This window comes from Anastrepha ludens, chromosome 3 (genome assembly GCF_028408465.1).
Source record: "Anastrepha ludens isolate Willacy chromosome 3, idAnaLude1.1, whole genome shotgun sequence".
In the NCBI taxonomy this organism is placed as follows: domain Eukaryota; kingdom Metazoa; phylum Arthropoda; class Insecta; order Diptera; family Tephritidae; genus Anastrepha; species Anastrepha ludens.
In genome coordinates, this window is record NC_071499.1 from 70,136,018 (window position 1) to 70,148,622 (window position 12,605).

Below are 12,605 nucleotides of genomic sequence, written 5' to 3' on the forward strand. Positions count from 1 at the left end.
AACATTTGCATATGAATAAGAAGAAGAAGAAGCATATCTCTATCTACTATAACTCTGTTTCACAGCAATGAACTTTTCACTCTGCCAGGGTGAAGTTCTATTCAAATATTTCAATAATAAGAGTGTGACAACGATTTCACAGTATTAGAGAAAAACGAAGCAGAAGAAGGAAAATGATGAATAAAGGTGATGCTGGATTTGATATATAATTTCCAACAATTTTAGGACGAAACTCTCTGATTGATATCACAAACCAATTTTGTAAAAATTTTCAAAATTAATTTGCTCATCAACTGTGATGTCAGCTAAGCATAGTGAAATCAGGTGCGAAAGGGCGAAATTAAAAAAAAAACTAGTCAAGGGTCCAAATAATAAATTCGCAATATGAGCACATCACTTTTACATGCCGAAAAAAGGGGCATAGGTCGCACTAAAATCATGCCTTTTTGAAAAATTATTTCAAATTAATTTTTATATCAACCTATCCATTGTAGTGAGGCAAAAATGTATTTCCTTGAAAATCGATCCACGCTAATGTCATAGTTGTCTGTGTTTACAATGCATCTATACCAAATGTATAAACGGTAGCTTAGGCAAAGATTTTTGTCTTTGGTGATCCCCGCAAAATTTTCTGCTTAAAGTTTCTGCGGGACATTTTAACCCTCGAACTGCCCTTTTAGTGAAATTTCATTGTATACGTTTGGAGAAATTGTCGAAAGGCCCCTTTAGGTAGGAAATGGAGGTTAAAAATTTGCTAGAAAAAAATTTCTCCTTAAAGTAGAAGTATAAAGTAAAATTCCTCTGTAGTAGAATTATATAGATAGAAATTTTATTTGAAGTAGTTTTATGCATACAAATTTTGATAAACTATTCGCACTTTTACCTAAAATTTTAAAACTTTAACCCTCTGTACTAGGACTGCCTATAGCAAAGTTGATCCTGAAGATATTCTCTTTCATGATTATTCGGGTTTATTAATGTTGAGCAACCAGTGTTGCGCAGTTTATAATCATGATTCACATAATTTATTAAAACTACGGACAAAAAAAAATTGTTTAAGGTATTTTCTTTCTCCTCGCCACATTTCTACGAAATTAAAAATTTTTCGAAAAAAATAACCTAAACAAAGTTTATTTGAAGCTAGCAAGAAAAAACAAGAAAAAATCTTTTTCTGAAACCTTAAGAGAAACGCTGTGCCTATTCAAGTGAAACGGGCTATATATACACAAAATCGTTGTAAGTACTCGTACAAGCATATTTTTAGGTTTGCACAATGACTTCTAATAACAGCTACAAGAAGAATCTGTGCAACTGTGTTAGTGTGTAAAGTGAAAAAGTTGAACCATTTTTGTGCCAAATGCCATAGTAGAAGTTTCCAACCACTTCCTTTGTGGCATCGGACTGCGTCTAAAAAAAGAGAAACCAAAAACAAAAAAGAAAACGAAACAAACAAATTTCACTAAAAAATGTAGAATGTGTAAAATGTTAAAAGTTTCTTGAAAGAGAAAAGTTTGAAATGGCAAAGTGTTGGACATGCTTTACTTTAACGAAATGAATGCGCTGAGGAAACGAAAGCTTTACAATTAAATAAAATAGAAGAAAAACTACACTAGAAAATATGTATAAAAAAATAAGCTAGAAAAGTAACGAATAATATACCTATGATTAGCTATTTAAAATGAAAAATGCGAAAATAAATTTCAAAACTCTGATTAATAGAATAAATGCAAAATATAACAATTTAATTGTCTACTGGAATGAAGCTGGAATAAAGCCATGAATGATAAGGAAAGTAACTTAAAGTTGTTAGTCATTTGTAAAGATTCAAGCAGCAAAAGAATTACGAATGCTTTAGATTGCAAGCGAAAGCAGTTGTGGTTGTTCACATTTAGAGCGAGAGCTACTATGTTTCGAATTTGTTCTTGTAGCGGTAAGATTAGACATAATTTGGATATGTGACTTATTGGATTGAACTTTGTGTGAAACTGATAACGCGATAAAGCTATTTACCTGTGTATACGACTATTTTCAGCATGTACTATAAGTCAGTCTGGTTTAATGAAGAGAATTGCAGCTGGCCCGGTATAAAAGACTGGGTGTTTTGAAAAATAAAAATATTTTTAATTAAATTTAGTTCGTAATTGCAAGTTCGTAATAAATTCGAACACAAAACTAATTATTAGTATTTTTTATAATTATTGTTTTTGTTAGTAACTATAAAATGTATTAAGATTATTATAAAATCAAAATACAAAAACCCCACCACATATTGTCAGGCTTTTTTTTATTTTTATTTTTATTATTTACAATATTTTTAGTGTCAATTATTTTGTATAAAAATCTAGTTCATTTTGATGAAATTTTCACAAAGTCCACAATAATTCAAGTTTGAAACTTTATAAAAGTATATACAAATTCGAAAAATTGTCAAACAAATTTTAAATAATATATTTTATCAGATTTTTTTTTTTTTTTTAATTTGGGTACGCAGTTTAATAGATCAATTAATTTTGGTATAATAAAGTGCAATTTAGAACTAGCTCAAATTTTTTCTTGATTTTTGATGATTTTTTTCCTAACGCAGTTTTGTATTTTGCTCCGTATAAAAAAAAACGTCGTGCAAAAACGCGCAACAGTTTCAGGAAAAAAATTATAAAAAATTTGCGAGGATTGGTAGCTGCTTCAAACTTGCACTTTATTATTCTATAATTTAATGCGCTATAAAATTGCCTACCCAAATTTTACAAAAAAAAAATTTTGACGAAACTGTGTGAAGCTTAGATTAGTATGGTATTTGTGAAAATGCCGACCTCATTTTCATTATATTTTATAAACATTAACTATATTTTTATAAAAAAGTAGCTGAAATTGGCAAATTAATAAATTGATAAAAACACTTTTGATTTATAATTTTTGCACGTCGTAACTTAATCATATTTGACACTTGTGAACTATGCACCAAGAGCATACCAACAGTCAAGCGCTGGAGCGCGTAAAGGTCAAAATAATGATTTCCGTCACTCAAAATCTTTTTTATATTTTAATTAGTAAAAAAGTTATTTAAAAACAAATAATGGTGGTTAACTTTATGCCCCTTATGTAAGCGTATAATATATTTGGCAAAGCTTTTCTCACATTTTGTGGTTTGCGATTTGCTGTTGTCCTTCGCATGGAGGGCTTAAATTTGTATATGACCTCCGAACGGTCGATGGTTTTTGTGAGGAGTTTTTTATGCAAAAATACACAAGGAGACTTACAATAGCTTTCCGAGGCGAAAGTACTATTAGAAAAATAGTTTTCTACAATATAATTTCCACTTTAATTTTTATCACCACTAAAATTTCAGTTTTTATTTGTTTAGCAACGATAATAACTCAGTGAGCAGTGACGGTTTCTCCTACAAAAACAGAAAAGTATGAGAAATAACTCATGTAAATAGTATCATATGAAATAATGGGTAGATGTCGACACCGATTTCAATGCAAACGCAAGCACTAAGGAACTAATAAAATATAAATAAAGGTCACAAAAAGATACGAATAGCGGTGATATTAAAGCCTTGCAGGAATATAATAGTATTTATAAAAATATATCTTCGCGGTGAATGAGAGTTAGACCTTTTTTATACTATGTATATAGCAAATAAAAAAAAATATAAAAAAATAAAGGGTCCACATAAGAGTTACAAAGCTATCACTGGCACTTCATAAAACATCCCAATTTCTACTAACTTCTTGGGTAAAAAAACGGAGTTATTAAATTAGAGTTTTTTTTGTTGTCTCAACTGTAGTCGCTAGTAAACAGAATAATATATCAAAATTAGAGATGGTTCGATTAAAGGATTTATCCTTTCGTCGTACAATGCGCAACATTTACAATTTTTGGAAATGCCGTCGTACGCCAATCATATTTGACACTTGTTGAATATGCAGTAACAGCATACAAACAGACAAGCACTGTAGCGCGTAAAGGTCAAAGGAAGGTTTCCTTCACCAAACTGCCACTTTTTATATTAGTTTCTACGTTGTGATAATCAATTAATCATGATTAAAAATATATTCACCTGCCTCCTTACAAAACGGGACATTTTTTTCTAACTAAACCATGTTAGAGTTTTTCAAATAAATTCAGAAACTTTTCATGTTTTGTTTTCATTTTTCAAATACCTATGCGAAACGCTGAGTCAAAAGGTGTAGATAAAGTAAAAAATATGTCTAAAGCACTGAAATAATGATTCAAACCAGTGTAGAGTTTAAATAAAAATGTTTATATTAACTAACAGGTGACCCAATGATGAAGCTTTTCATTCTTATTATTTGTCGAAAGATCTACAGCTTTGGTAAAACAAAGTTGCCTTAATTATTTGAAGTCATTATTGGCACTGTGGTAAAAGCTTCAAGCTTCTTAGCACATAAAACAACCAGTCTCTTGTCCGGGCCAAAGCACTTAAAATTGTGTACCGAGAAGTGAGGGTAATGCGTTCTAAGCAAATAAGAAATTTTATTGTTAATCTGAAATTAGACTAAACATCTTTGCAATCTTTACTGTTCTATATTATATTTTCCAGTATTTAAACTTAGCTTCAAACATTAATTGTAGTACTGTAAAAAACAAACGAAAAAGCAACCAGTGAATTGATGTATTGAGACTTTCAATCAGTAAAACAAAAACTAAAATTTAAATTTAAAGTTGAAATTGAAGTTGAAAATTAATACTAAAGGTAAAATTAGTTAAATGTGAATTGAAAAATTGCAGAAATTAAACTAATAACAAGTAAACGCAGTAAATCGCTAATGAGGCAGTAAGCGAAAAATTACTTTGATTTTATACTTAGAAAAAAAAAAGAGAAAATAAATTAACTAATCAAAGTTTATAAATGTGATTTAAAAAAATTAAGTGAATTTCTCTAATAGCTGGTTTATACATGTATAAATAATTTGAAACTACACACTCCAGTGGGCTGGAGAGGAACGGCCGCGTCATATACCTAAAAACTGCATGAATTTACAAATAAACAAATGCGAACGGGTTAAAAGGTAAAATTAACAATGAAAAAAAGTTATTCACAAAAATATAATTATACTTAAAGCGGATCTGCGATAGAAATTTTATAGCAGATTACGCTTTCGAAAAATCAGTTGTTATTGAAAGCCGTCAAGGGGAATTGTGAGCTCAGAAGTACCACACAAAAGTTGTCGGGCTGAAAGAGCCACTTTTACATGTAACTACATAATAATAGCAGCTATTTATTTATTTTTGGGTTTTTTTAAGACAAAAACCGAATAACGTAATGTTTCAAAATTAAAAAAAAAGCTCAAAAAAGTTTCACCAAAATCTCAATGTTTTGAATCAGAATTTTGGTATAATGAAGTGTAAGTCTGAAGCAGCTGTTGAAGATGGCGGTTTTGTGTATTTTCTCCATATAAAAAACTTTCCGGCATTGATTGTATAAAAGAAAATGCATAATGCCGTCAAAAAAAAAAACAACGAAAAAAAAATCGTAAAAAGAGTGAAATGAACTACAAAAATGCATACCCAGAACTTTTCCAAAGACTCTGATTAAAATATAAATTTCAAAGAATTTGTTTTTTAACTTTTTCTTTTTAATTTTGTACAAATTATGAAAATTGTAGTTAAATTGTGTTTATTGTAGTGTGCACAATATTAAAAAATAAAATATAAAGTAAATGGAATAAAAAATAACTGAATTGTCAAAACTTTACCATATGTTGCGCTGCTATTATTGTGAAACAAACCGATGGCCTTAAGCTAGTGCTGTTATCTTCTTATTTTTCGTATATTTATATCTTTTTAATAAAATATAATTCTAATTTTATTTTGAATTATTGTGAAACAGGTGTTAGTTACTCCAGTGTAGATTTTTTATTTTTTTTTTTTTTTAATTTTGTTTGATACGAGCAAGTAATTTTCTAAGGACGTTAGTGCGCTAAATCCGAATCTGGCAATAAAAGTCTTTCATCACATCAGAAATTTAGAAAACTAAGCACCAGAATTCAAAATTAAAATTTTTAAGCATTTTTATAAAATTTTATTCATTTCAGTGAGCCGCTGCGCAGCATTATTTCAAACAACAAACAAATTATGTCAAATAACTTGATTATTACGGGTATCAAATTGCACTGTAAAGTTGCTGTAAGAGTACTTTAAGAATACTGTAAAAATACTGTGGGATACTGCAGATATACGAAGGTGATACTGTAAAGCTACTGCAAGCATCTTTTAAGGAGACTGTAAGGTTGTCTCAGCCCTAATTTTCTGAAAAATTCTAAAACTATGCGAAATTCCTAGTACCAAATGCGGAATGAACGTACCAAAACGTATAGAAAATCATTAAGCGTTCTCAAGCAACAGGAATATTGAAACAGGCCTATGTAAATTTTCCACACTTCATAGAAAATCATTGAGCGAAGTTATGTTAAAGCTAAAATAATCAAAATCAGTAGCTCATATTGAATTAAGTAGTCCTCAAAAATTTCAAAGAAAACATGCATTCTCTGCCTGATCACTTCACTCAATTAAAATTTATTATTTGGAAAGGACAAATGAAAAATTTGTAATAACTAACATAAAATGAAATAACTGGCACTACAAAAAAGCTTTAGCCGTTAAGCTGCCTTCCAATTAAAGAGATGTCTATGTAGTAGAAAATAATTAACAAATACTATTTATTTTACACTTATTTCTCAGCTATCCTACTCATACCAGCCAACCAATCGTAAGCCTAACCAAACCTGCCATAACTTATGTATGTAGATAGATATCTGTTTTAATAATTTTTTTTTTTTTTCAATTTTACTTAAGTGGTTTTTAAAAATTTTGATATATAATAATATTTAAGTTTTATAAATTTTTTACTTTTTAATTTAATGCATAAAAAACCTTCCATTTACGTAGCCAGCCTCTTCAGCCCATCTTGTACTTTATTAATTATTATACTTACATATATCAATACAGTAGCGGTAGGTACTAGAACTAAAATTTCGTACAAATATTAAGAACATAAGTAGGCACCCCAATAATTTCATAGTCTTTTATGTCCTTAAGAGACTTCCAAACAAATTTGCATATTGCAAACAATTAAATGTAAGTTTTTATGTAATGTGTGTAATATAAATATGTATATGTTTGTATGTGTGTACATTGTAGTCTTCCGCAGCCAAAAATGTATTGTAATAAAGATACATACATGTATTTAAAATAGAAAAACGTTCTCCAAATAAATGAAAACTAAACAATCCAATCAAGAAAGACACAAAATATATAAATATTTTAAAATAATTATTTGCAAAAACGGAACCAACAATAAGAACAAACAATAATGCTAAAATGAAAAAACAAAAAGAAAAAGAAAAAGAAAAAAAAGAGATAACAATAAAAGGAAAACTCTCTCGTAGAACTATTGTACCTTAGAACGAAACAAATCCCAAAGCTTTTTAAAAAGTAGTAAATGTACAGTTTAAATATATATGTATGCATATATGTGTATGTAAGTGAAACCCTATAACTACAACAAACCAATTCTCTAACACTCTATAAATGGATCTCTATAAAGATTTACATGCTATACTATTCTTATATGGATGTACTGTGTGATAATGTCCAAGCTTACAGCAGCTATGAACACACACACACGCACGTACAAGTTGAGCCACCAGTAGTTGATGTTGAGAAATGAAAAAAGAAGAAGGAGAACGAGGACATTTATTAAAGTAGGAGTTGAAATTTGAACTCAGAATAACTGTATAGGAACTATTTTTGGAGATATGTTGGAATGGAGGGGAAACAGCCAATAAAAGCTTTGTGTAGCCAAAAAAAAAAAAACATATAAAAATTGGTGTGCATTGCAACTTTAGGTAATAAATAGTTTATAAAAATCTCACAACAATAAAGTAAAGCAAGCAAACTTTCCACTTCAATAACTAACTACATACATAGGTTTCCAGTTTCCTATAGTGTTACGTGTTTACGTTAATGTTTACTACGTTTCTTGAAACTTTACTACTACGATTTTATAGAGTATGTAAGTGCAACAGTAGGAAAATGTTGTTTCAATGTAGTAATACAACTCTTCACAAACGCACACACTCACACACATAAACATACACAAACACACAATGATGAGAAAACGAAAAGTATTTTATAGCAGAGTGGCATCATTGCTTGCGATACTAGAGCTCAGTTTTAGTAGGTGTGCATTTTTAGCTCTTCACCAACATTTTAGTACTGCTTTTTTAAAGGATCTCATAATTTATGTTAAGCACATGCAGAGTTATGCCAGGATTCAAAAAAATTATTATGAATTTGCATATCTGTACATTTTACAAAATAATATCCCAGGATGTGCACTTATATCCGCTAGAAAACTTGCACAGAATGCTTGCTTCGATTTACGAAGACAGTTTTTTATTTTCTTGCTAGTCTCTCCTAGAAAGCTTTTTTCTTATATAAATTGCTTAAACTTACGACAGAGCCGTGTCTATTAGGGCGGGTCGATTTAAAAATCGCTCATTGCTCTGTGAAAATCGTATTCTAGGGATCAAAATAACAAACTTTGCCGAAGGAACCATACCTCAAAACGAATTCTGATGTCCCCCAATTTAAAAATATCACCATTTTTGGCCTTTACATGAAAAAATCAGCTAAATGGCTATGTTTTTTCTTTATTTTTATTTATTTATAATAATATTTATTACTTATTTATAATAATAGCTATTTTTTCTCTCAAGAAATTTATTTAGTCAGAACATATGTAAATGAAAAAATTAATTTAAGTGAGTTATAGAAAAGAAACTAAAAAGTTCGACCCAAATTGGGGGACATCAGAATTCGTTTTAGAGGTATGGTTCCTTCGGCAAAGTTTCTTATTTTGATCCCTAGAATATGATTTTTACAGAGCAATGGGCGATTTTTTTGCCTCCCCACAAATCGACCCGGCCTAGTGTCTATAAACCAAAATTTATTAAAAAGTCATAAAATTAACTTTCAAACTACAACAGATCACAAATGGCTCAACCGACTGGAGTACTTTTTTTTGGTATAAAACTCTATTTTAAATTTTTTTTTTGCTGATACTTATATCTGCATGCTGCTTATATCGTTCTTTTACTGCAAGAGTGTCATGATACAAAAAACCAAAATGCTAGGAAAATGGCTTCAAAGTAAAGACGTAAGCAATTGCAAAGACATATTTCCACCTAATGAGCTACTCCTAACCCTGGTTCACTAAACATTCGTCTAATAGACTATGCACGCCTGCAGTTTTGCGAATTCGCATAATCCCGTCACACCACCTCACTAACAGAACTCTCATAAATAGCTAAATATAATACTTCTCTTAATTTACACTCATTTCCTTGAAATAAAAAACGGAAATATAAAAATAAAGGGTGATTTTTTAAGAGCTATAGGAAAGTTTTTCAAAAAAACACACGTAAAATTCAGAAAAATGCATGCAATTTTTATTTAAATCGATAGTACAGTCCATATAATTTAATGTTTGAAGATTATTTCATACAAATGTTGACCGCGACTGCGCTTCAAATGGTCCATCCGCTTAGTCCAATTTTGGGATACTCTTTCCAATATTTCGGCCGGTATCTCACATATAAATGCTTTAATGTTGTCTTCCAATGCGTTAGTTGAAGCAGGCTTGTCTGAATAGACATGAGCTTTAACATAGCCCCACCAAAAATAATCTAAAGGCGTTATATCGCACGATCTGGGTGGCCAATTGACAGGTCTCGAACGTGATATAAAATGTTCACCGAACTCGGCTCTCAACAAGTCCATTGTTACGCGTGCTGTGTGGCATGAGGCACCGTCTTGCTGAAACCACATGTCATGCAAGTCAAGCTCTTGCATTTTGGGCAAAAAAAAATTGGATATAATTTCGCGGTAGCGCTCACCATTCACAGTTACGTTACGATTCGCAGCATCTTTGAAGAAGTACGGTCCAATAATACCTCCAGCCCATAAACCGCACCAAACTGTGACCTTTTCTGGATACATTGGTCCCTCTTGCAATTCTTCTGGCTGATCTTCACTCCAAAATCGACAATTCTGCTTATTTACATACCCGTTTATCCAAAAATGAGCTTCGTCGCTGAACACAATTTCTCGATAAAAAAGTGGATCTTCGGCCAACTTTCCAAGAGCCCATTCACCAAAAATTCTGCGTTGCGGTAGGTCGTTCGGCTTCAATTCCTGCACCAGCTGTATTTTGAAAGGCCTCACACCTAAATTCTTTCGCCAAATTTTCCACATGCTGCGATAAACTTTCTTAACAGAACACGCATTTTTATAATAAAATTCAATGATTTGCAAGCGTTGTTCGTTTGTAAGACGATTCATGGTTAAATTATAGACCAAACTGAAGATGTTTTAGAGTGAAATAAAACACGAAAAGTGCGTCAGCTGTTTAAACCAACTGTTTAAAAAGATAATAGCTAAAAAATCACCCGTTACATACATCCACATTACACAATCACTTCACTGGAACTTTCAAGTCCTTGAAAAGAACACGAAGTTTAGTTAACGAGCACTTTCTGCCTAACCAAATGCGTCCGATTATTAGTCAAAGTGTTGTGGAATGGGGCAACACGCTGGTTTTTTCTTTTGTAATAGCATCCCAAAAAAATGTGGCCATAAAAGTTATTGCCAATATTTTACAGTAAAATTCAATCATGAGGATCATTTTATTATAACATTTTAAGCCCCTAGCATTCTTATTTATGAGTCAAATAAGATAAAAAAGAGTTCAAAAGGGCGTTTTAAATAGAACATTTGAAGCAATTTTCAATGGGATAACTAGATGCTTGCCTATATTTGCGTATTTAGTTGAATACTGTAGTTAATATATTGCATATTATTATTGTATGTTTAGTTCTAGCTTGAAATATTTCTTTAATTTCTTTCAATATATACCCAGTATAATATTATTATTTTCTGTTCCAAAAATAATGTTGAATAGTTTAATTACTACATACGGATTTGCTAAGAGAATGCACTAAATTATTGCAAACCAAATTCATTTACACACAGCAGAAAGGCCAGTTTTTCTTCACTGTTAATGAATTTAAAAATTGAGCTCTGTAAATGAGAAGAATACCGAACACAGGTTTCCCCTTTCACAACAATAAAACACTTTTCAATGTAAATTATGTAAATAGTAAATGAAGAGATGTGTCAAATTTTAGTGAAAACCTTTTTTGGAAAGAAGAAAAAAACTAGGAAAGAAATAAAAAAATAATCAAAATCAAAGGAAAAGCACGAGTAAAATATGCAAAAGTAAAGCGTGGGGTAAATATGTTAAGGCAAATGAGTTAGAAAGAAAGAGAAAACATTTTAATGAAAAAAGTATAGGCACATATGTATGAATGTATTAGTAAGGACTAGAAGTAATAGTTGATATTGAAACGTACGACGATCAAGTGAAACAATGAAATTGATAGCAGAAAAAAATTAAGGAAAATATTTTTAAGAAAATGTACATTTGTGCACAAATGCGTGTATCTAGCGAAGAGCGGATTTAACAAAGTTGAAAAATATTGGAGCTAAGCCGCTCTACAAAGGTAAGGAAGCTATTTGGAAGCAGATCTGTTGAGAAATCTCGTTTTAGAGGATTTTAATATTTTAACAAAATAAAAACCAAGAAAATCAAAACAAAAAAAAAAGAATAAAATTAACTAGCTAAAGTTGTTAACTAAATATTTTAAGTAAAAAATAAATGTGAAAAATGTGAGAACCCTACAATATATTTCAATATTATCGTAGTACCTTAGCAACAAAAACAAAAATAAAAGAAACTTGAAACATACAAAAGATGTAAAACGAAATTTACGTTGGAAAAATGCAAAGTAATTGAAGTTCGTGAGAATGTAAAAAAAGGAATCACTTGAGAAAAGTGAACAAAGATAGGCACTTCATAAAAAATGAGGTGCAAAAATGTGTAAAAAATATATATCAAGAAAATTCGTAAGAAAATCAATATGCACTAGAAACTTTGAACTTGCAAAGCAGATGTGCTAGTATGCAAATTTACACAAATATTTGTTTTTTTGTTTTTTTTTTTTTGTTTTGGTGTTAAACCCTATAGTGTGGCCGTATGCTTCACTATGGAGCGGAAGGAATAAATACATATATGTACATATATATACACAAGCCAAATAAAGGCGCTGAACAATTCTAATCGAAATTATGAAATAGCAACCTGTATACAGGGTCCGGCACTCGAAGTGTAACTATTTAAAAAGGTAATAAATTTAGTTTGGAAAATTACTTTTATCCAATTTAAAGTAAAAAATGCGTGAAAATAATAAAAAAGAAAGAATCAATTTACTTTTGTTCGATATGGCCCGTGCATCAGCTGCGCGAGCGGTCTGAAGTTGGTTACACTTCGAGTGCCTGACCCTGTATATGTACATATTATATATGGGGGGTTTCATAATTATAGCACAGGGATACATTGACAAGTTTCTACCACTTATTTGTTCTTTATATCATTTTAATATTTTTTTACGAGAAGATATTTATCCCCTACAAAAAAAATCAACAAATTGGTAAGAAAATTTTAAATTTGAACAGAA